This window comes from Empidonax traillii, unplaced genomic scaffold (assembly GCF_003031625.1).
Source record: "Empidonax traillii isolate 1590-97213 ecotype Southwest subspecies unplaced genomic scaffold, ASM303162v1 scaffold15:size5535645, whole genome shotgun sequence".
Taxonomy (NCBI): Eukaryota; Metazoa; Chordata; class Aves; order Passeriformes; family Tyrannidae; genus Empidonax; species Empidonax traillii.
This window is the reverse complement of record NW_020955208.1, coordinates 2,383,883-2,406,904: the sequence shown is the minus strand read 5'-3', so window position 1 is coordinate 2,406,904 and position 23,022 is coordinate 2,383,883. Positions and strand designations below refer to the sequence as shown.

Here is a 23,022-nt window from a genome sequence, read left to right as displayed (position 1 = left end):
ATTCATCAGTCCTACAAGAGCAGGGCTAGGAATAAAACAAGCAATATGTACTTGCCCACTAAATTCCTACAGGGTAAAGAGCCTAGGGTTGAGGACGAGGGACCTGGAGGCACTGCAAGCACAGCATACCCGGGGGGGGGGGGGGGGGCTGTCACATCCTCTCTCCTGGTGCCTGAGCCCTGGCAGCGAGACATGTCACACTGCAGCCAGTGAGCAAGGCAGGCTACCAGGGTCCCCTGCCCACAACACTGCTCTGACGTGCTCTTCTGCCAAGCCAAGGACCTGGTGCAACCATCAGAAAAGGCTCCTCATGATAATGCCTCAACCCCTCCCCAGCCTCCCCCGGGGAAAATATCCCCCCCCCCCCCCCAGCACCACTGGAGCTCAGATCCACAAAGAGGAGCGTGGTAAGGAATAAATTCCCGCCACGTATTTTCTCCAGAACAATGAAATAATGCAGGCCACGAATCTGACACTCTGCCTCTCATGCTGGAGGAGTGGGCAGAGAGCTGTGTTTTAACATTAGCTCCTAAGCATAATTTCCTGTAATTGTAAAGCGCTTTAGCGGTACTTGTGAACTTGGGTGGATAGCTCCTAAGTAAGTTGATGAATAACCCAGGACTGACTCATCTCCTAAACAGACCCAGCACTGAAGGAGGGAATGTGGAGAAAGGTTTTGCCTTCCATTAGCAACACTATCCAAACAACTGACCCTCTCCCTGAGAGATTAGTTCACAGCAGGTGAACTATAATCTGCTCTGATCGGCAGGCAAGGAAAGCATTCATTCCAGCTGCATTACAGCCAGAGCTTTTCTTCTCTTTTTTTTCACACATTGTGAACTCCCAACAAAGGGTTCCAGCTACCAGATCAAACAAACATTTTGCCACTTACTTTGCAGAAACGGTTCTGGTCCCAGGTTGGGATGGTAACCAGCTGAAGACTGGCTGATGGGTAGTTTTTTCCCAGCATGACCATCAGCACCTTCTCAGCTGGAAAATGGTCATTTGATAAGGACTGATAGTGTTCAGAGAAATAGGCAAGTTTTTGGTCAGGGTCAGTTTTGTGCTGGGAATCTGTTGCCAGTTTATGATGCTGGAGATAATCTACCCAAAATTATTATTTGGCAATTACATTGCATTGCCACTAATCTGATGTACTCAGTCACCAACTGGAGAACATTTTCACAAAACAATCATGCCATTTCTGACTTTCTGGTTCAGAGCCTCATGGGAAACCTACAAGATACAGTTAAATGATAAGGTTAATTTCCCACATCTGCTGCATATTAGAACTCATAGACTCACTAGTTTTTATGGTACATATATTTCCCTAAAACCAGAAGCAGTAAAGCCTTCATTATCCCACAACCAGTAACTATCCATCTCTCTTTTCTCCTCTCTTTCTCTCTCCCATTGTCCAACAATCTTATTCTTTCTCTCCTCACTAAGGCCATTGCCTTTTCTCCACAGGTATGAATCCCACTTTTCTCCTCCACAAAGCTGAATAACCAACAAAATCCAATTACACTCAGAGTGATTGTTCTCAGCTCAGGTTCAGCTTGAAGATGGCTGTTCTTATTTCAGAGCAAAAATCAACTTGTGTGTTTGAAGGCTTAGCTGTTTGGGCTTATGGGGCTTTTTTTTTGTCTCCCACCTATACCTGCAGACCTGATAACAGGTATCACCCCTGCCTACACAAATGACTTTGCTCTCCAATCCTGTTAACTGCAGCAGGGGGGGTGTTCACCGGGGATGGTGCCAAGCGCTGGCCCCAGAAGCTTCTGCACAGTTTGTGATCCAGAGGGGGCTCCTGTTTCCCACACTGGAATCATGTACGGCTCAGAGAGACATCTCGTGGCCGCATCTTATACTGCAAAGCAGTTACTTCGTGCATGGAACACGCCTTGTGTGCAGAGGGCCAAGGTTTGCCTGAGTGTGATGACTACGCTGGGCAAACAGTAGAAGATGCCAAAATACCATGCACCTAATTCAGCCTCCAGCCGTTCTTTCTAGGTGCCTTCAGAACATGAAGAAATTGGAAATATAGACATACTCTTAAAAAAAAGAGAAACGGTTTGGCAGGGGATGGCAGAGGGCTACAAAATCCTGAGTCACTAGGAGAAACCAGGAAGGGAGCAGCTGCTCACTGTCTTCCAGCACAGGACTCACCAGGTGAACTTTCTGGGAGGATGATAGGGAGTAGCAAGAGGTTCCCTTGGCCAGCAGAGGATCCAAGGGAGTCCTTGCTGAAGGAGGCTGGGTATGTGGAAAGTCCAGCGGGGCTGAAGGAAAATTGGACAAATATCAGGAAAACAGAGCTCCACTGGGGGCAACCAGCAAACAAGGCACAGCAGTGTTGGAAATCCCCTGTGCAGCACACAGCACTTCTGGAAAAGCACTCAGGGGAAATACAGTGTCCTTGATTTGCTGTTGCTTTTTCCAAGGCATTTGCCTGTAGCTGCCCCAGGAGTACAGACCCAGGTGTGACCCAGCACAGCAGGTTTTACACTCACAGGTACAGTTACAGAGAAAACTGGGAGCATCCTGGGGGCATGGAGCAGGGGCCAGTTTGATCCTGACTTCTTGTCTTTGAGAGCTAACGTGGAAGGTTAGCAGTGAAAGCACATTAGCAGTGGGGACCCTCAGCTCTCAGTTTAATGTGACCTTGACCAAGCTGCTTATTCCTTCCTTTAAGGAGCAGCAAGGCTCTTCCACCTACATGTGACCTGGTGAAGAGAAAGATGCACTAATGCTGCACGAATGATGCCCCAGATTTTGAAAGATAACCACAGCTACCTAGGAAAGGGGTTTACATTAATCTTTGTTGGCTCCTGCTAAATGCTTCCTCCGTGATTAACACCAGAGGTGATGTTGATAGCAGGATTCATTGTCAAAATAGCTTATAAAACAATTCCATAAAACTGTGTAAATCTTGTGTTGATCTTACTTTTTACAAGGAGTCTTAAAGCCATATATCCTGGCACCATTTACAAGGTTGTTGCAGGTGTGGGACCGGCCTTAGAAATATAGCTACTACTTAAACTGAGTATTTTACGAGCCTGGGGAAACATCCGTTTGAACAGTAAAAGGAGCTTTCCAGCCCACTTGCTTCTTTGTGCAGAGACTAAGCCATTGCCCAGCAGACTTCAGCCCCTCCTGAGTCACAGCCAAGGTGCAGGGACAGGATTCCTTTGTCAACAAAACCAAAGTTTTCCAGTATGTTGAACTTTGGCTTCAGGAGGAGCTGATCTCCCCAAGCCCAGGTTTCACTGCAAACCACTGAGCACCCTAAAAACACTTGCCATTTGCAGACCAGGGGCTGTTTTGCTGTGGGCTGCAGTCATTCCTCTGGTAAAGCTCGCAGGCTATTTACTGGTGCCCTGGGGCAGAAAGAAACAGGTGGAAAAGGGAAGAATGAACAGCCCAATCATGTAAATCAGATGACAGAAGGAATTTAAGTTGGCAATATATACTGTAATTACATAATAGCCATTTAATAGAAATCAGGGTGAGTTTGCTAGGGAGAAGGGAAGAGCCAGGAGAGATTTCTCCCCCTGAATTAAAAACTATCAGGATTTTAACCCCGTATTAACACTCAAGACTACATTCCATACTCTGTGCCCTCTGAGCTTTCCTTTCAGCTCCCAGTGCAACAGTCCTGAGATTGCTCATACTACAGGAACTCAACCCTCCTCTCGCAGTGACCACTGAACATAGGATCTATTAGGTCCCAGACCACTGCATACCTCTGCTTTGCAGGGTACATGGGTGACCAGCTGCCACACTGCACCCCAAAGAGCACTGAGCTTTGCAGCTGGTTACAGGTGCTCCCCATTTGTAACACTGGGAGCAAATGGGTTGCCCTTGGGTTTGAAGTTCAGGGACTCTGGGTTTTGGCTAGGATTTGCCCTTTGACCTTGGCCAGGCTGCTTATTCCTTCCTTTAAGGAGTGACGAGGCTCCTCCATCTACATGCAACCTGGCAAGGGGAAATACCAGTGAGCTGCAAAGTAGTTGCCACCATTGCCACACGGGACTATGGGCAATCCTCTTCCCCACTGTCCTCACCTTCATCCTCCTCAACAGATGCCTGCCCTCGCCTTCCCAGCGGATGTGTCTCAGAGCCCTCTTATCTCCTGCTCATATCTTCTCTGTAAGACCAAATATTGACACAGTTCAGGAATGGCCCTTGGTTGTGAGCACATCTCCTAACCTCAAGATAGCCCTTGACCTCCCCCCTGAGCCCTGAAATGCAGAGAATAAATGCAGGATGGAGTCACGGTGACTGACTTAAAGCTGGTTTACAGCAGTCGGAGGGATAAACCCAACTCATGACTTCTGCCTTGCTGCAGCTCATTCTGGAGGATTCAGTGACACTGAGTGACAGATGTTTGGATCAGTATTGCATCAGTATTGTATCACCATCCTCTGCTGAAATGAGCTTTTCTTTAGCCCTGCCAAACGTCCAATCCATGATGTCTCTCAGATTTAATATAAACCAGAGAAAATCCTTCCCTATTTTTCTATATAGGGCCTTCTAAAAAGAGTGTCCAACTCCTGAATTTTACAGTATCCTTAACACTGTGCAGTGTCTGTGGCACAGATAAACTGTGGCCTGTAAATTGAGGCTGTGGCCTGAATAAACACTACGCTGGAGGGGCTGGGATCATCTGTGGGTTACGAGCTTGTACAGCACTTGACACACCAAATCTCCTTCCTAATCAGGGGTTATTAAGGTGTTTTTGCAACACAAGTAATAATATAATATTTTATAAAACACTTCATGTAGTTAACATACTAATTATAATAAGGTACTTTATAATTGAATGCATGAAACTCCATTATCTGAATCCCATTTGTATGTGGCTTCACTTGGACTTGATAAAGGGCTGGGCTCATGGAACAACCTTCCCTTCAGCCAGAGCAGTGATCTGGGGTTGTTCCCTCTGCCTTGGCTATTTATTTCCACAAAATACTAAAGGTTGTAATAGAAGTCTATTCCACACACAAACCTGGCTGAAACCTGCCTGTTTGAGTGATTAGGCAGGGACTGATAGACCAACGAGGGCAGAGCAATCACACAGCTCCCTGTTTCCTTTGGAAACCAGACTAAAAATAGAGGACAGGCAATAGAAAACCAACAGGAAGGCAGGAATGGATCTATCAATAGCTCCTGCCTGCTTCCTGGTCATTAGTGTCTCCCAGCAGATGTCAGGTAACCTTTAGAAACCCTCTAAAGGAGCAGTCATTTATCAGACATTTCTTAAATTGAGATAGAGGGAATTTGGGCCCTGTACAGTTATGGGCATCCCAGAAGAAAGAAAAAAAAAAAAAAAAGACAAATACAAGAAAAAAATTCCCCTCTCAGTGCATGCATTGTATCTCACAGAGAGTTTCTGTTTCTAATACAGCCACAGACCAGCTGTGGGCTTTATACTACATCTACAGCTAAATGAACATGTCACACTGATCCATCTCCCTCGGTGTTACCACTGCAATCCCAAGCAGAGCAGGAGAGGAAACACGTGCTTTAGCAGCAGTGGTCCCCCCAGGAGGTGAAATGCTTAAACTCTGCGTAAGAGTAATTTGCTGCCTAAAAAAGCTTGTCAGCGAGATGTTATGACGGTGGGTGAGAGAGTACAATACAGGTTCTAACTTGGTATGTTAGAGGTGGGAAAATGGATTTTTTCCGTCAAGAGCCACGGACCAGCCCTTCCGCCAGCGGCAGCAGCCGGTGATGGTAAGCAGTGCTCACTAGATGGCGAAGGATTCCTTCCTCCCTGCAGAACTGCAGCAGCAAGGAGAGATTCTGCTGGGGATGGAGGAAAGGGCTTGGAACACTGAGGGGAGATTTAGAGGAGAGATCTGGAGCCTGCTAAAGGCACAGGGGAAGGGAGGGTGGGTTATTAAGGCTGGAGAGGTGGTATAGTTCTCCTTGAAGAGATGGTGCCACATGTTTGTGGATCTCCCTCCTCACCTGATTTGAAACAAACACGTAGGCAAGACCCCAGCAGCCAAGAATGGGTGGGAAAAAGATATTCCATCGAGACTCCTGCAAATTCCCTCCAACCTTCAAGAGTTTCCTCGTCTTTTCACCAGCGGGATCAAGGTCATGTGACCCGCATTTGCCCCTCAAATCTATTTAGCGAGCACACAGGGTGGTACATATTGGGATTCATCCATCCTGAGTCCCTGAAGCGCTCTTGTGGCAAAAACTAGCTTTTAGAGACTACAGCTGACTCACAGAGATGCTCCACAACAATGTCCATCAGCCAGAAGAAATCTCAGTCAAGGCTCCTGCTGCTGCCATGGGTTGAGCCCTGCCCACACAGAAAGCTGTGTGCCACCTCCACAGCACATTCCTCTGCTGTCCCAGGGGTGTTCAGCAGATGCAGGACTGCAACAGCAGGGACAGGAGTGTGTGGCTGATTTAAGCCCTTCCACAGAGGCTGTGTTTGTTCAAGCTGAACAAACCTCATGATTTGCCAGGTTGGGAGACTTGGCTGCCCCAGGTACCTTCAGTCTCTCAAATACAACTAAGGAAGCACGAGAAATTATGATGCTCTCTCTAGGGTACTCAACTACAAGCCCAATATGTCATTCTCATACAAACAAAACAAAACAAACACATAAATAAAAACTTAAAAACTCAACTGAGACACATCTGTGAGCCAAGCAAGACTGTTTCGAAAGTCTTCAAGTGCACTAGTGAGTCATAAACCAACACAACAGCTATGGAAGTGAGTTAGAGGAGGGTAATTTCAGCAATGTTTTCAGCAGCAAATGGACCCCAGGAATGTCCTGCTCTTGCAAGAAAAGGCAAGTTTTGCCCCATTTTATCCAGAGTCCCTTACATAGCCTCAGTTATTTGCAAGTAGCTCCTTGCCCAGGAGTGCCAATATTTTCAGTAACACCAGTTCAAGGAGGAACAAAGACCTCCACCAGATGTCTGCGTTGTCAGGTGAAGAACTGCCTGCAACAAGCTCAGCCCTGCCATTTCCAGATTTCCCATCTCCATTTCTGGCTTTGGCCGTGGCCACTTGGGCTCCATTGTCAAACCTCCACATTTAGGTTTGAGCAGCATCCTACTGTTCCTGGCTATACTGGGCTCAAAAACCTCAGCTCAGCTGATCTGCTGGGTGATGCTGGCTATTTCATCCCAGGTGTGCTCAAATTTGCACATTCTCTCTCTGTCCAGCCCGGTGTGAACCTGTGGCTGAAGTCTGCAGAAAGAAGTGGAATGTGTGTGTGCTCTCAGAGATGTCCCACTCCAGTGTGAGTGTGGTGTTCATGGTGTACAGCTGCCAGCTCAGGCATCCAAAATGTACCTTTACATAGCGGAGCATCCTCTATTCCTCCACGTGAGATGCCCTCATGAAAATGAAAGCCCATCTCCTTTAGGCAGCGGCACCAGTAAGTTCACACCTTACTGTCTACAAATATGGGATAACACACACACGCAGTGTATATGCCCAGACAGGAATATATAAGGCAGCAAGCAGGATTTTGAACATTCCTCACAGCCATTTGTCATAAAATTAGTCCTGAGGGTGATGTTTAGCAGCCTGAGTTCTTTCATTGCTTCCTCCAGCCCAGGATCTGTTATACCCATGCTAAATTATTTGCAGAATAGTGTGAATGTATTTCTGTTCAGAAACCCAAGGCTGTTCCTACCCAGCTCTCCGGGATATGAAAATACCTGGACGGTGGTACTGACATTTTTCCTGAAGCTCTTTTCTGTTTAACAGAAGCAAAGTCACGTTGCTGAGAGACCCCTTAGTAACAGGAAGCAGTTGTCCAGTTTAAAGAACCAGCTAGAAAGCAAACAGCTTTGCCTCCTTTTTAAAGCCCCTCAGGACAATATTTACTCTTCTAAAATATCATTGTGCCATGGCTTTGGGACTTTGCTTGACAAACTTGGGGGTCTCTGAGCAGTTCAAAGTGGGCTTGACCTATAGCTGAGCATGGAAAACAGGAACTGCATATAAATAACTAAATTACAGAGAGATCAATTCTCAGTCAACTCATTAGCAATGCCCGGCGTCTTTAAGTGATAACTCCACTCTCTAAGACCTTTACGTAATTACTTGCACAAGGCACATTTTACCCTTTGGTTCGCAAGTTTCATAAATGAAGGTTAAGTTTACTTAACCACCCAGGATTTACCAGCCATGTTAAAGCATAAAATGCATGTGCTGCCAGGTGTCTGAGCAGAAACTGCCTTGTTGATTCAGAGACTCCAAGGTTAAATGATGGCTCCTGAGTCCAAGTTGGTTTCCCATTGGGGAACGGGAGGATCTGCACTGTAACATTGTACCACAGTTCAGAAGAGGTTGATTTAACGAGGCTTGGAGTTAAGATAGCAGTGATTGCGAAACCCTGAATGAAAATCAGGGATTTGCTGTACAGCCCACCCATAACAGCAATCTTGAGTGTGTCACACTCCAGCTTGTTACAGAAAGACAACTATACCTTTTTTTTCCCAGACAGACACCTGCTTCTATCGTCTATCTTTCAATCTACACTATTTGCACGCTTGCACATCTGTAGGATACATGTTCATACAGCCTGCCTGCCTCTTACTTCACATGGTTACTACAGCTGAGTGGTGGGCCAAATTTTCAGCTGATATGAATCAGCACAGTCCTTTTAATGTTTTTGGAGAGTCACACTGGCCAAGGCTATATTGGGTATTTTCAGGGTGGTAGATTTGTACCTCTGTGTTTGACTGACTCCTTTGTGACAGCATTTTAGATGTCCTGGTTTTTACCCTCCCCACTTTCCCACACATTCAAGTTTATCAGATGCCATTGGAGCACCCAATGGCTTAATAAAGTTGTGTGTGTACCAGGAGAAACTTGCTCAGAGAGATGTGAAGCTCTTGGCTGGTGTAATGCAGGAAACCTAGGAGAGAGCAGCCTATGGGATATGCATTTTCCTTCCTCCAAACCAACCTCTTTACCTGACAGTAAAGTCCAAATTCTGCCCCTCAGCCCAGGTGTGCTCCACCAGAACAGCACGATGGGCCATGATGCTGTCTTCAAAGGAAGGTCCTCAGGTATGGCCAAAGCTGGACTCTCCATGGAATGCTTCAGCAATCTCTCCCCACTGCTGCCTCTCCCAGAGGTCCTGCACTCCCTCTTTCAGCACGTGGACAAACAGAGAGGTGGCTCCATGTGAACTCAGGCAGGAGCTGAGGAGTGGCATGTACCTCACATGGTGCAGAACAATCTGATGGGGACCTCTCTAGTCCCATCAGGTGATGGGGACACCTGAATTCTGGTCACCTGAAGTTTTCCTAGTTGTTTGGTCACATTTCCATGCACCTGACAGAGGAAAGATTGGTATACCTGATCTTCGACATGGTCTTCAGATGAAGTGGGCTGGACCATTCCGGTCAAAAATTTGGCTCCTGAAGCCATGCCATAACTGATCATGAAGAATAATGGGTTGAACTTACAACACAACTAATGGTGACAGGTCAGAACTTCCACCCTTTACAGTTCTGGGTGTTTCTGTGCCTCATGTTCTTCTTGAGGTGCAGCTGTTTCACGGTCTGGAGGTATGTACAAGGCATTGTATGCAAGAGGAGGTAGTATCTTTTATTAGAACACACATAGCTGGAAAAAAGTAGGTCAAGCTTTAAAGCACATGAGCCTTTCTTTAGGTCTTGCCTAATTAAACTCCTCTGGCCATTGCAAATCTAAGTGCAGTTTTAAGGGCAGGACAGAAGTGGAGCAAAGATTTTGTAAAGGGCTCAGCACAATAGGCTACAGATTGCAATAACTAACCATTAGTCTTGGGGAAATAGCTCAGCCTCTGATCTGACATTTTAGCAGCTAAGAGCTCTGGCTAACAGATCCTACTCTGAATTACTCTCTCAAAGCCTTATCAAAAGGAAATGGAGCCTTTTGAAATCACTGGCATCTCTGGAAGACTGGTTTATCAAATTTCCCCTGGTTCAAGCAGAAAACCTCTGTTTTCCTCTGCTCTTTAACCTCTTATTTAAAATGTCATTTCACTTTGAACTGTCAAAAGAGGCAGCGAGGGAAGCGGCGAGCTCACCATCAGAAGGAGGTGAAAGCTGAAACTTTACCCGTCCTTAGTGAGTTTATCCACATATCAATGGCATGCTATACCAGTGTGTTTATTTTTATGACTAGAGCATATCCCTTAACCTCAGGGATCCGAACATTTCCCTGGAATGTACAGACGTTTCATATCATTTATTTCCCAGCGGCCCTTCCCCACACCAGCTCCACACATGCATACATAAACACACACGCTTCTATTCACATTCCCTTGATCACACTGGTGTACACAACCAGACAGCAGCTTAACACAAGCACACACACATCCCTGTCTGTGGCATCAGTCGTATCTGTGTCCCTCTGCATAAAAATATAAATGTACACGCTCCTGTATTTAGAAGTAAGCATTTATAAGACGTATAAGAACATAAATGCCTATGACTTGTAAGTGCATCTATTTATATGAACTACACAATTTTGTGTGTGTGTGTGTGTGTGAGAACGTACATATGTGGAAAACCAGGGCTGCAAAGGGCACTAACACATGCCACTGATTCCCATGGCTGCTCAGGACCTGGCTGTGTGGCTTCCATAACCAAGGGAAAGCATTTGGGTGGGATCCCAAGGACTTTCACCAGCCAAACACTTGGATTTCACTTAGGTCTGTCTTTGTATCTATTTTAAGGGGAAAACTACTGCCTGGAGCTACGAACAAAAATGATGCACCAGATTTTCCCTCAGAAGCAATAGGGATTCTGTGAAGTTGCTGCATCTTTGCTCTGCTGTAACTCTGTCCCCTTGCCATATTGACTCGGGCTCTAAAGAGATATTACCAAGCAGTGAGGTTGGATTCAAGCTCTCATATCAGCTGCCAGCTGAGGATTGGACTCGTTTATCAGTTTGTGCTGCCTTGCTGTGGGCCAAGGTCTTCAGCTGGTGTAAATCAGCACAGCTCCACGGAGGCCATGAAAAATGAGGTGCATAAGTTAAGCATCTGTCTCAATGGCTGATGTTTATCTTCACTCCCATGGCCTCAATTGCACTTAAGATGAACATAAACCCATGAAAACAGTTTAATGGGACATGGGCTTTCCGCTGATCATCTGCGTGCAACTGAATTTTGCTCCATTTGATTGTTAAACCAAGTTCAGCAGATAGGCATGTTACAAATAATTTGTCATGCTCTTAGGCGTGTTCCACCCCAGGCCACAAAATGTTCACAGTAATTGAAATATACAGCCAAATTCCAAGCTAGCATAAATCTCTCGCTGATGTCAAGCCATATGGAAATCCATATGATTTGAGGGCTGTAAAAAAACCCTAACAACCAACCGTGCCTTCTAGTGAGAGACTTATGCAGCTCAATCTGATTATGCTATCACAAAGAAGATTAAGAGATGACTCCACTAGGATGTTCAAGTACAGATGGAAAAAGAAAATACCCAGTATGGAATGGTTCTTTAATCTAGCTGAGAAATGCCAAATGAGATTCACTGCTTGGAAGTAAATGCCAGCCAAACTTGAATAAGTGATAAAGCATAGATTTTTTTAGCATGGAATCATTGATCAACGGATAAGGCGGGCTCTGTATCATTGAAAGTCTTCACACCAAGGTCAAATGCTTTTCTTCACAAGATTCTTTTATCTAGGGTAACTTGTTGGGTTCGATATAACAGTAACGACATCAGTTGTTGAACATGATGTTTTCTAAGAGGTTGTGACTATTTATGAGAAGCCAGTGAATTAAGCTTGAGAAAAGCCACTGTACTATCAATAGGGCTAAATTTACTGCAGATTGATTTAACTCCCACTTGAAAATGCTTAGGGGACCGCTAAGTAAAAAATTAGCAGCAGAAAGCACTGAACTTGATAAAACACAGAGCTGAACGACAAGCAAGTGATCTCTTCACAATTATTTATTCACTTTAAAGCCCAGCCAGTTATCCCTGAAATCAGAACATTCTTAGAGCTATGAAACTAAATTCTCCAGTTATAACAGAGAAAAAGAGATGAGCCCTCTCAAGCCAGAATGAAGAAATATTATTGATCGCCAAGAAAGAAATCTGCATCTCGCTAAATCTGCATTCCTCTGCAGCAAAATCGATGGATTTCGATGGATTTCAATGGATCCTGACTGCCAAGGGCTGTGGTTGCTCCAAGTTTGAGCATTTGTCCTAAGAAAGGCCCAGGTGCCAAGTTAATTTTTAAGAAAAGTTTTTTAAAAAATGTTTTTGTGCCATCTGTTCTTTAAGAGTGGTGCATTCCTCAAGCTGCAATTGTCATCAGCTTCTCATTACTATTCTTAATGTTTCTTCGAAGTCAGTCAAAATCAGAGACAGAACAACAGATTTGGGATGTTTGTGCTCTGTTTGCACACTACATTGTGCCCAGAGTGCATGAGGGTTTTTAGTTATTTCCATCCATGGCTCTTTGGCAGCAGAGCTTGAAGTCAGAACCCCAGCTTGTGAAACAGATTATGATTATATATTATATATAATCACAATGAAAAGGAGATTTGAGATGAAAATCTAAAATTGGGATGGGGTGGGAGTGAAACCAACTCACTCCAGGCAGCTTTCTAATTTCAGTCATTGGTTCAAATCCCACCCAGAAGCCGCAAGGCAATGCAGGATCCCTAAATTTCTTGGAAATTGGTCCCACACTGTTACTAAAATCAGTGGGATGCTTTGCTGTGCCTCTTTTGGAAGCCTGGGGAGGTTTTAACCAGGGACATCCCATCCTGGGGTGCACACACTCCCTTTCCAGTACATTTACAAGGGGGCATTTACTCTGAAAAAGAGCTGGGCCCTGCCAGGGCCAGGAGGGTGCACAGAGAGCTGACTGTGCTCTGACCAGTGGCAATACCCACAAAGGTAGATAGGAAGAAAAGAAAGAAAAGGCTGAGGGAGGCCATGGTCCAAGATGCAGAAATCAAACTCTCTTACCCAAGAAATGAGCAGCAAAGTCCAGAAGTCCAGATCTCACTTATCCCTTATTGTCTGGGTGAGTAACTGGTGCTTTATCTGGCCACACTGCTCAGGTGGGATTTAGGAAATAAACCTGCAGAGTCTGGGATTAAACGGCCAGGGCAGAGGTGCAGGGCATTTCCCTGGGATTAGCAGCTGCTTCAGGGAATGGCCAGTGGCACTTCAGTGTTGGATAAAGCTCAGGAGCAATGCTGCTAGGGCTGGAGGGAGGCAGGAGCCAAATTCCAACCAAGGGAAGTATCACCATCCTAAAGAAAGGCTCAGCCCTTGAGGACATTTCTGTGATATGCACTGGTCCATAGCAGTTATTAATGTTGTTGGATAGAGCCAGGACACAGGAACTGTGTTTCTGGTGTCCAAATAAGACTCCAGCCCAATGTGATGTGCCCTCTCTGATCAGACCAAGCAAGATTGAACTGTTTCAGGTCTCTGCTTTCCAACAGGGTCACAAACCTGCAGTGTAATATCTGAAGGTTAAACGGTTAAAGCAGTAGTTCGGGCTCAGATGAGGTTATGTCATGCTGAAATATTAACGCTGTCATTGCAATACAGTCACTAAGTAATCTTGCCTCCACAGAGGTTCCCAACCCTCGAAGAGCAAAACCTCGAGCCTCTCCAGACAAAGCTGAGCCCCAGCACTCCAGGCTGAATGCAAGTAAATGTTCTTAAATCCTGGTTGCTATATGGCTCTGGATTTTTTTCCCCCTAAAAAAGGGCAGGAGGAGGAGTGGGGGGTGTTGAGAGGTAATTAACACAGGATAGGTATGGACATTTTCCTCAAGGTCAAAGCATCAATTTTCCCACTACATGGTGTTAGAAACCAGAGGCTGTTAGAAACCACAATAGCCCTGAGACTGATGGCTTGCACTTGGCATGGAGATCTCCATATGCTCAGATGACAACAGTTTGTAGGATAAAACAGGCTTCCTGATCCTACTCTTTAAGCCCTTAAATATCTGGAAGGTGGTAATCCAATAAGCAGCCCATCAGATAGATAAGCATTGAATACTTTGCTGTGTACACAGCAAAATAACCCAAAAGGTTTGTGAACCTGCAGGCAAGGTGCTCCACAAATCCCCTCACAAACTCTCTCTGTAAGACAGACAAGTCAAAGTCAAAGGTTGGAACAGCTCTCTGGTTCCCTTCCCTCTCCCCTCACCAGCTTGTTTCTAATTATTTTGCACACAGATCACAAGGCAAAAAAAAATATGTCTTATTTCACTAGGGAGGGGAAAAGAAACACACTTGATGGTACTTTAAAGAAACTTATTCTCTTTCCTTTCAAAAACAACAAATCGAGTAAATTAATAGGCCTGGTCTGTTGAGTATGAGTCATTTTTTCAGTGCAAACTAACCACAAAAAAATCTGGGTTTAAATTTAGAGGAGAAGACAGAAAAGCAAAAATTGAAAAATAATAAACGCATTTTTTTTAATTTTGCAATATTAGCAGTGACCAGAAGAAAACTATAAGTTTTAAACATCAGAGATCATAATGTAACCTCTGAGTCATGACCAAGCAATAAACAGACCAAATAATTAGAGAGTTTGAGATTGAAATATTACACTGTGTGACTAACACAGAGAATAAACCCCACTCTGCATGTTTTAACAGCTTGCTACTCCATGAACATTAATAGTTATTTTTTCTGTCAACTTGCATAGATTAGCCTTTGAGAAAGATCTCCCTTACTGTCTTCCCAAATTACTTTTTTTTAAAGCTCTGAGCAGTTGATGTGTCTCTGTCTACCCCCTGGTCTATTTATCTGTATTTGACACAGATATCCTCCCCAAAGTGCAAACTGATTTTCTGTGGACATACACGTGTTTCCTATTGGCAGCTGTGGGATTCATGTGGGTGTTTGTGACTTATAAACACGCACATGCAGGCTCATGCGCACTTAGTATTATTCCTGCTGGAAATCCTAAGTTTAAATGATTTCTTCAAAAATCACATAAGAAAAACCAACAGAGAAGAGAAGAAAGTAGTTCTCTAGAGCAGCACCCCGTGATGATAGCTAAGACTTTTTCTTCTTATAGCCCTGAACAGCTACAGCAGAGAAATCTGAGCTCCTAAGGGCCATTGTAATGTGCATCCCTGGCTTCAGATCACAGCTGCTTTAGCCACATACCAAAAGGCACGCTAGCTCTTCTCTTCGCTGGCTCAGCTCCCATAGCTTGCTCCGCTGTTGGGCTGGGTCACTAAAGGAGATGGAAAACGAAGCCTCCAGCTTTTTGCCCCGGCCTAGCATGGGCATCACAGCCCAGAAAGGCAATCAGCAAGACTTGTCTTCCTCAGGCTCGGCTCCACAAAGATTTTCCTTTCCTCCCTGGGCTTTTAGCTTGGGTATATGTAAAAATCATGCAGCTTCCTAACAAAGAGACCTTGGCAACCTTGAAATTTTACTGTTTTATGGAGAAATAGTGTCCATGTACATATGCAATGACTACACACATAATGTAGCTTTGCAAAGGAGCAGTCATTACATATTGTACTACACACACACATTTATAAAATTAGGGATAAGACACAGCATTTTTTGCATGCCTCAGACCCAGGAACAGCCCGTGTATTAGAGCTGAAAGATTATGTAGATATCGACCTGAGGCAGCAGTAGTGTGGGATAATTTAGTCCCAAGGGTTAATTGACTATGAATGATGTTAAGATCACCAAACAACCTAACTAATGGCTTGTTATATGAGCTTTCCATACAAGACACGTACAAGACACAGAATCTTGCAATATCCCATGCATTACTATGCATCTCCCATTACTGCAGATTCTATGATATATGGAATACGGTGCATGTTTTGTGCTGTGTAGTGTTTCTTATCTATGCATTACATATCAAGTGGTATGTATTTTACCTCAAATTACATATTGTGTAAATCTGCACATGAGCCAGGACCAAGAGCCAACCCCTACTGATAACAAGCAAACAATATCTGTTCAAAGCAAAAACCCAGCAGTGGTGCAGGTACTATTGGCACTGCAGCCTGCAGATGCTGCTGAGCGGAGTCAGAACCATTTCCCCTGTCTGCAGAAGGAGAAAGCAGGGAGATGAGGCGGGTTTCTGGCTTGGTCTCTTGGCTACACACGGGTCATGCTTCAAATTTTCTGTGTTTCACCCATCAGTGTGTTAAAACAAAACCGACAAGTGAATTTCACCTCTCCTCTGCTCCAAAGAGCGCCCGAGTCTCTAGAGTGGGAAGACACAAGGTGGGCACGCAAAACCAAACCAGGAGTGCCCAAGCCCAGAGAGCAGCCGGAGCCGGGGAATGGGGCGCAGCCGGGTTTGGAGCCGACCCCCCGTCCCTAAAATAACGTTTGCTGAACGCAGGTGTGTTCAGCCTGGAAGCTTTGCTTTACTCGCTTTTCCCCCCACATCGTCCTTTCCCTGGCCCAGAGCCCCAGGGTAGGTGCCGCGGGGGAGGGGACGGACCACACGGGGGAAGGGTGTGCGACCATACCCTCCGGGAGGGAGAGGGCAGGGCTGTGCCTCGGAGAAAGGGAAGCACCGAGGTTGTGGGGGGAGCATCGCGAGCCCAGAGCAGCGGGGATCCCACCCTGCCCGCGGTCCCGAGGGCTGAGCGGCTCCTCAGCCTGGCGGGAGAAGAGGAGGAGAAGGAGGAGGAGGGGGAAGAAGAGGAGCGTTTCGGTGCGGGCAGGTCGGAAACCGCTGCGGGAAGGGGTCGGGACTCCATCCTCTCCCCCTCCAGCCCCCTTGCACCGCCCTCAGCTGCCCACGGTGTGTGCCCGTGTGTGCGCACCCGCCCGCGCACGGTTCATTTGAGGACGTGCGTGTCTGTAGCCAAATGGCCGCTTCGCTAATTACATACAGCTCAAAGATCGTTTAGAGGTAAAAAAAATAGACATATCTATATATTTAGAGGCCATTTCTCTCTATATATGGACATACCAGTGTAAACAGCCGTACATTTGATAAAGTCTGCCTGCAAATACCGTATATTTATGTATTCACCAATGTCCTAAGTCCAAGATACCTGTAAATTGTATCACACGAATATGCCGCTTTATAATTTGTACTTCTAATTCTCATTTGAAAACACAGCTCAATATATGCACTACATTTAGTTGAAGGACACACTTAAATTAAGGATATACATAATTTTTCTACAGTACATAGAACTGTATAAACAATAATTTCGAATTACAAGTAATGCGTCTATAATGTGCCTCATTCACACGAGGCATATTTCATCGCGTGTTTCACAAATGTATGGTGAAATTAATTAAGAAATTGTCACATGTGTCATTTATATATATACAGATATAATTCTGTGTGTGTGTGTTTGTGTGCACGCTGAACTTGTAAATTATCAGGGGACGAACGGGATGAAGCAGAAGGCAGAAGCCCCGGGCAGCCATCCATCAGAGAAAACCCACCGTGGAGGATATAAACACGCTGATTTTGTTTCAGAGCCTGGCTCGGCTCACCAGAAGAAATGTCATTTCGAAGGTACGGGCCAGCCAGGCTGGTCCCGCCGGCGGAGCAGGAGGGTTCGGGGATCCCCAGGGTCCCCCCCAGCCCCTGGCGCAGTTCCCCCGGGGCAGGCAGGGATGGTTGGGGACTAAAAACGTTGTTCCCACATGCTTGTTCTCAGGAGGAGGAAGAACCCGTATCTGCACAGAAATCTCTGCAGAGAAATTAAAGATGCAAACCTAACAAAACAAAATAATCTAAAAATCGCAGCGAAACGGACCTCAACAGCCTCTCCCGGCGGAGCCAGCCAGATCCAAAGCCACTCGTTTTTAGTGGCAAAAAAATTAATCAGGGTGGACAAAAATAGGCTGGTTTGGTTTGATTCGGGAGAAGCGTTTTCTGACATTTTGTAAAATGATTTTGCACCAGCCGATGTGATTGTCTAAAAAGCCCTTCGGGATCCAGCCCGCGAAGGGCTGCGCGGCTCTGCGCTCCCGCCGGAGCGGGAGAGGAGGGGTCGGTGGAGGGAGGATGGAGAAACTACAGACGGTATGAGGGGGTGTTGCTAAATCGAAAGATGGAGGAAGACTGAGAGATGCTAAAAAAGAATGAGCGGGGGAAAAAAAGAAATTAGGAGAACGGCAATTAGAGAGGGGTCGTGCGGTGGGAAGGGTCGAGGCTCCCCAGGGGGGCCTGGATCATCCTCCTGGATGAGGCGAATATCGCCTCGGTCACAGCAATCCTACGCGGGGAAAATAAAAAGAAATATTAAACAAGAAAGCAATCTAGGAGAGCCGCAGCTGTGCGCCAGGTGATGGGGCCGGAGCGCCCGGCGGCCGGGAAGCGGCTCGGGACAGCGGCAGGACACAGCCCTCAGCCCCCAGCCCGGTTCCGGGGAGAGCCCGCCTGGCTTGGAGGTTTGTTGCTCGCTAATGATCAACATCTTTCTTTGCTAATTAGAAGTGCCTGGCGATGCCGGCGCCTTGGCGCACCGCCGGGAGGGCACGGCCACCCCCTCCGCCGGGGGACCACCCCGTTTGGGGCATCTCCGCCCGCCCTGCTGCGGTGCCACTGCGGGAGCCACCTTCCTGCGTGCACCTGCACCGGGGCGGGGGGGACACGGCAAAGAAACCCCTTCGTCCCCTCCATCCTTGCTCCTGGCACTGCGCTCGTGAACCGGGCGGTGCGCTCGGTGGAGTCCCGCAGGCTCTTTTTTAAGCAAACGCAATGAGATGTTCGTTTTCCCTGCTGGCTCGTGGTTTTTTGTTCGGGGGTTTTGTTTGTTTGTTTGTGTTTTTTTTATTTATAATTTCTACTTTTTTTCGCATCTGGGAGCATCCCGTCTCCCCGGGCGCGGGCACGGTGCACTTCCTTCGGCGGGGCGCAGGGGGTGCCGCGGGACCGCGCGGCGCTGAGGGGTGGACTGGGGGTGAGGGTGAGCCGTCGGAGCTTTCATTCGTGCTTTCTTTCCTATTACACACACACACACACACACAGCTTTTTCTTCTTCACCTATCCCTTGGAGGAGCGAGCCGACCAAAGCCGCCGCCTGCTTTCCCCCACTCCACCACCCCCAAAGGAACCGGGACAGTCACTTCTCCTCCGTCTGAGCCCCGGAATTTCCCCTCTGGAAAGGTGAGGGGCAGATGCTGGGATAAATACGTTCAGCTCTGCAGCCGAATTCCCAGCAGCCCGAATAAACAAACACCTTCCTGCTCGGGCACTGTCCTCGGCCTCGGCTGTCCCCTCTGTCCCCCGCCCCCCGCCCCGCACGGAAAGGCAGATTTATTGTCCCTAATCAGCAAATCGTTTAGGTCATTACAAGCCCATTACCGAGGGACAGGCGGGGTGAGGACAAACCTTGGCCACTTCTTATCATGTGAACCAGCCTTTGAAAACCGGAGAAGAGACAAGGGTTCCCTGGGGAGTCCTCCGTTATCCCTCTCCTACGGGAGAGGCTATCCCGCTCATGCTCGTTTGCTCTCATCTACTGCTTTCCTTCAGATTCCTGGGGCCCCCTCGAAAGGAGTCTGGTCCCCCTAAATCGAACACCTCCATCCTTGCCCAAACCTCTTCCTTCGTTGCTTGCAGCCAGGGCAGCACATCTTCCCAGTGAGGCTGAGAGAATGAGACCATTTCACTGGGTTTGGTGGGGGTTTTTAAGACTGCCCTTGCCTTTTCCGATTTTTTTTTTCTTATTTCTTTTCCCAGCTCCCCCGACCAACTCACTGTTTTCAGTAAAAACATTAGATTCGGTGCTGCCTTGCTGTGGGTAAACCAGGGGTGTCGTGTTCCTGCTGGCAGTGCATCCCATCAGGGAAGAATTTGGGGCAGAGCCTCTCGGGTCTGCATCCACTTGGATCCACACTAGGGATCCCGCCTGGAAGACAAGAAAGGGGGTGGCTCAGCCCCCTGTAAACCAGGACTCCTGTACCACCCCGATGGGGCATCCTGCAGCATCCCTGGTACCTACCCTGGGTGCCAGGGATGTCACTAGCCACACAGAGCTGGGGGACTGCACAGATCCCCATGGTGGGGCCAGAGAGACCCTTGTCTCCCCTCTCACCCCTTTTACCTCCACCCTAGTAATTATGCAACCTCTCCTGACCCTGCTCTCTATCCCTTTTATCCTGGCCTCAGTGCCTGTTCGCCCAAGCAGGCAGGGCTGAGCCGCTGGAGATTGCTCTGAGGTCCTCCCATCTGGCACTTTCTCTCTGTTCCCCCACTCAATAAATAAAAAAAGGGTCACCTTTTTTTTTTTTAATTTTTTTTTTTTTTGGATCACACACTAAGGCCCATCACAAATGAGACCCCCGAGGCTTTGATGCCTGTGTTTGGACACAAGCAATTATCTCTAATTATTGTTTTGCTTTTCAGTTTGCCCAACTTTCCAACAGCCTTGAAAAGAAACTTCAAGGAGGGGGCTCAGCAGACTGAATGAGACATTTCTCCACGAAAGCCCCTCCCAGAGCCCCCTCTCGCTTCCATATTGAGAGAAACAAAATCTTCACAAATGTTTAAGTACAATATGGGTTTGCCAAGGGTTTTCTTTTCTTTTTCTCTCTCTTTTTTTTTTTTTTTTTTTTTGAAGATGATTTCTAAAGACACGGGAACATTTGTACAAATAAGGCGCAGATGGGAGTGGGGTGGGGGAGCACACTGGAGCTGAATATCTGGGAAGGGAGGTGAAATGGTTTTCATCTGGGAAGGAAGTGGAGAAGCAGAGATTAAAACCCCCTTAGACTTTCCCACCACTCATAAATAATACATTAAATTGCACTTACTGCTTTCTGCTCACCGAGGAGCACTGGGCAAAGGCCTCAAGTCCTGAAGAAAATTCACAATCTGTGGGAATGGCAGGATTGGGAGGCAGGAGTGGGGAGAAAGAGTGATATTCTGGGAAGCTGTTTGGAAGGATGGGAAACAACTAAAAACAACATGTGATGTCTGTGCCAATGCATGTGCCACACACCTGCATACACACACACAGAGATCTACATATGTGGGTTTTCTCCCGCTGGTAAAATGCACCTACACAAACATATATGCACACAAACATGCCACCTGGGCACAAATGTGCTCACAGACTGAAACCCAGCTGTGAACATCCACAGGGCCATCACATCTGTGTGCTCGTGCACACAGGGAGGTGTGGGAAGGATGCAGATAAACACGCAGCAGTTACTTGTAGCAACAACCCCCGCACTGTATGAGTATATGGTATAGTCATTTGAGAGCCAGGATTTTACGTGGGCTGTGTTACACACACATCCCTTCCAACTTCTTGGAGTGATGATAATAACAACTCTGCAAGCCGGGTCTCCCACTGCATAGCCAAAGCCTGTGTGTTTCAGCTGCTAACCCACCATTTATTCAGCAATCCTTCACAGTAACCAGAGCAGGCTACCCAAAATATGTCCAGCCTGCTGAGAGGAATCTTTGGCTGAAAGACATCCATCATTCTCTGCAGCTAAAATTCCTCTGCAAATCAATGCCATCCAGTCATTAGTTCTTCACGACACAGCCTAGTGGGCCATCACATTCACAAAGGAAAACTCAGCTCGGATCCTACCCAGACCTGTGTGCACAGGCCATGGTTGGCAAAGGTGGAGGAGCTTTTGTTTATTGTTCCCCTTCTTTGGTGGTAGCACTGCAGGGAAGTGGTGTCATAAATATTTGTCTTTCTGCCTGGCTGTCTGTCAGCATATACATCTAAAATCCACTCTAACTATAAATACATAAACATGGTTTAGCTGTGGACTTGGCAGTGCTGGGTTAACAGTTGGACTCAACGATCTTCCAGGTCTTTGGCAACCTAAATGGTTCTATGATTCTATGAAGTGATAATGCACGAGTAGTTGCACACATCATGCTATATATATAACATAGCATTAAATATATATAACGTAATATAGTGAACGTATCATTATTTGCACGTGTATGTATACATACATGCATATAAACAAAACCATGCATGTGTATCCCTTGGGTATTTTATTTTACTACTTGATTAGGAGCAGCAGTAGCAGTAATAGACATATTTCTGTCAGATCTAGACTGGTAACATAAGAGCATATTATCCTTTTAGGAAAGTAATTAGCATCAGGGATCTGATTCCTTTTGCTACCCTTCTAATTAATTATACTTGGTAATGCCATCATTAAGAAGAGCAGAGTGTTTGTTCTTTTAATCTCTGTGTAAGGGACATGAGTTGGGAACAAGCTGCTTTAGGGTAGCTTTGCTGCGCTCTTTATTCCACCACTCAGCCCTCCTCTTTTTGGTTTTTTTCCCAGCCAGGCTTTTTGCAGCAAGAGCCTGCACACCACCCCCGTCTCCCCCCGCCCCCAAACAAAACAAAACAACCCCCCTCCCTCAAAACCTCCACCAAACTCCTCCCTCCAAAAAAAAAAAACCAAACCAAAAAACGTAGGAAACACAGCGAATTAAAGAAGCCTTGACTTAAAAACGACCCATATGTTTGCAAATGCTTTCCAAATGATCCCTTTCTGAATCCATGTGTTGTGCAGGGGGGGGGGGGTGGCGGAGGGGGGAGGACACCCCACTACAGATTGCGGCTCTGATCTCTGGGTTTTTCCTGAGCTCGGGGCTGTCTGTGGCGCGGCGTGACCCTTCTGCCAGGGGTCGGTGCACTCGCCCGGAGGGCGGCCGTCCCCATCGCCGCGGCACAACCGCAGGCCCCGCTCCCACACGTGGGGTCCTGGATCTAAACTGCTAATTGCACGGGTTCACAGATCCTCCAGCCCAGAGCCTCGCCGAAAACCGGCTCCTCACCGGGCCCGCATCTCTTGGGGACCACACACAAGCACCGCGCAGGGCTTTTGTGTGGGAGAAAAAAGGGGACGCATAATAGAAAGGGCGAGAAAGAGTTGGTAAACACATTGGCTGTGGTACCTAGAGACCAAGGCAGTGCGACAGGTTCCCAAGAGAAGATCAAAAGTTGGCCTTTGGGAGAAGCAACTGAGCAAACTCAAGTATGTTTCTATAATGAACTGCACAAAAGCGGCAAAAGGAGTACCACGCTGGACTCAATGAGCTGCTCA

General features: G+C 46.8%; 2 long non-coding RNA genes across 2 annotated transcripts in view; both read right to left on the bottom strand.

The window, feature by feature from the left end:
* Window positions 1-23,022, bottom strand: part of LOC114062447 — a 212,227-nt gene that overhangs the window by 18,187 nt on the left and 171,018 nt on the right. The window lies entirely within an intron of this gene.
* Window positions 2,627-4,148, bottom strand: LOC114062454. The gene is made up of 2 exons (XR_003572386.1): window positions 4,068-4,148; window positions 2,627-2,726 (listed from the first exon to the last, which is right to left on the bottom strand). It is a non-coding gene; the product is annotated as an uncharacterized LOC114062454 (long non-coding RNA).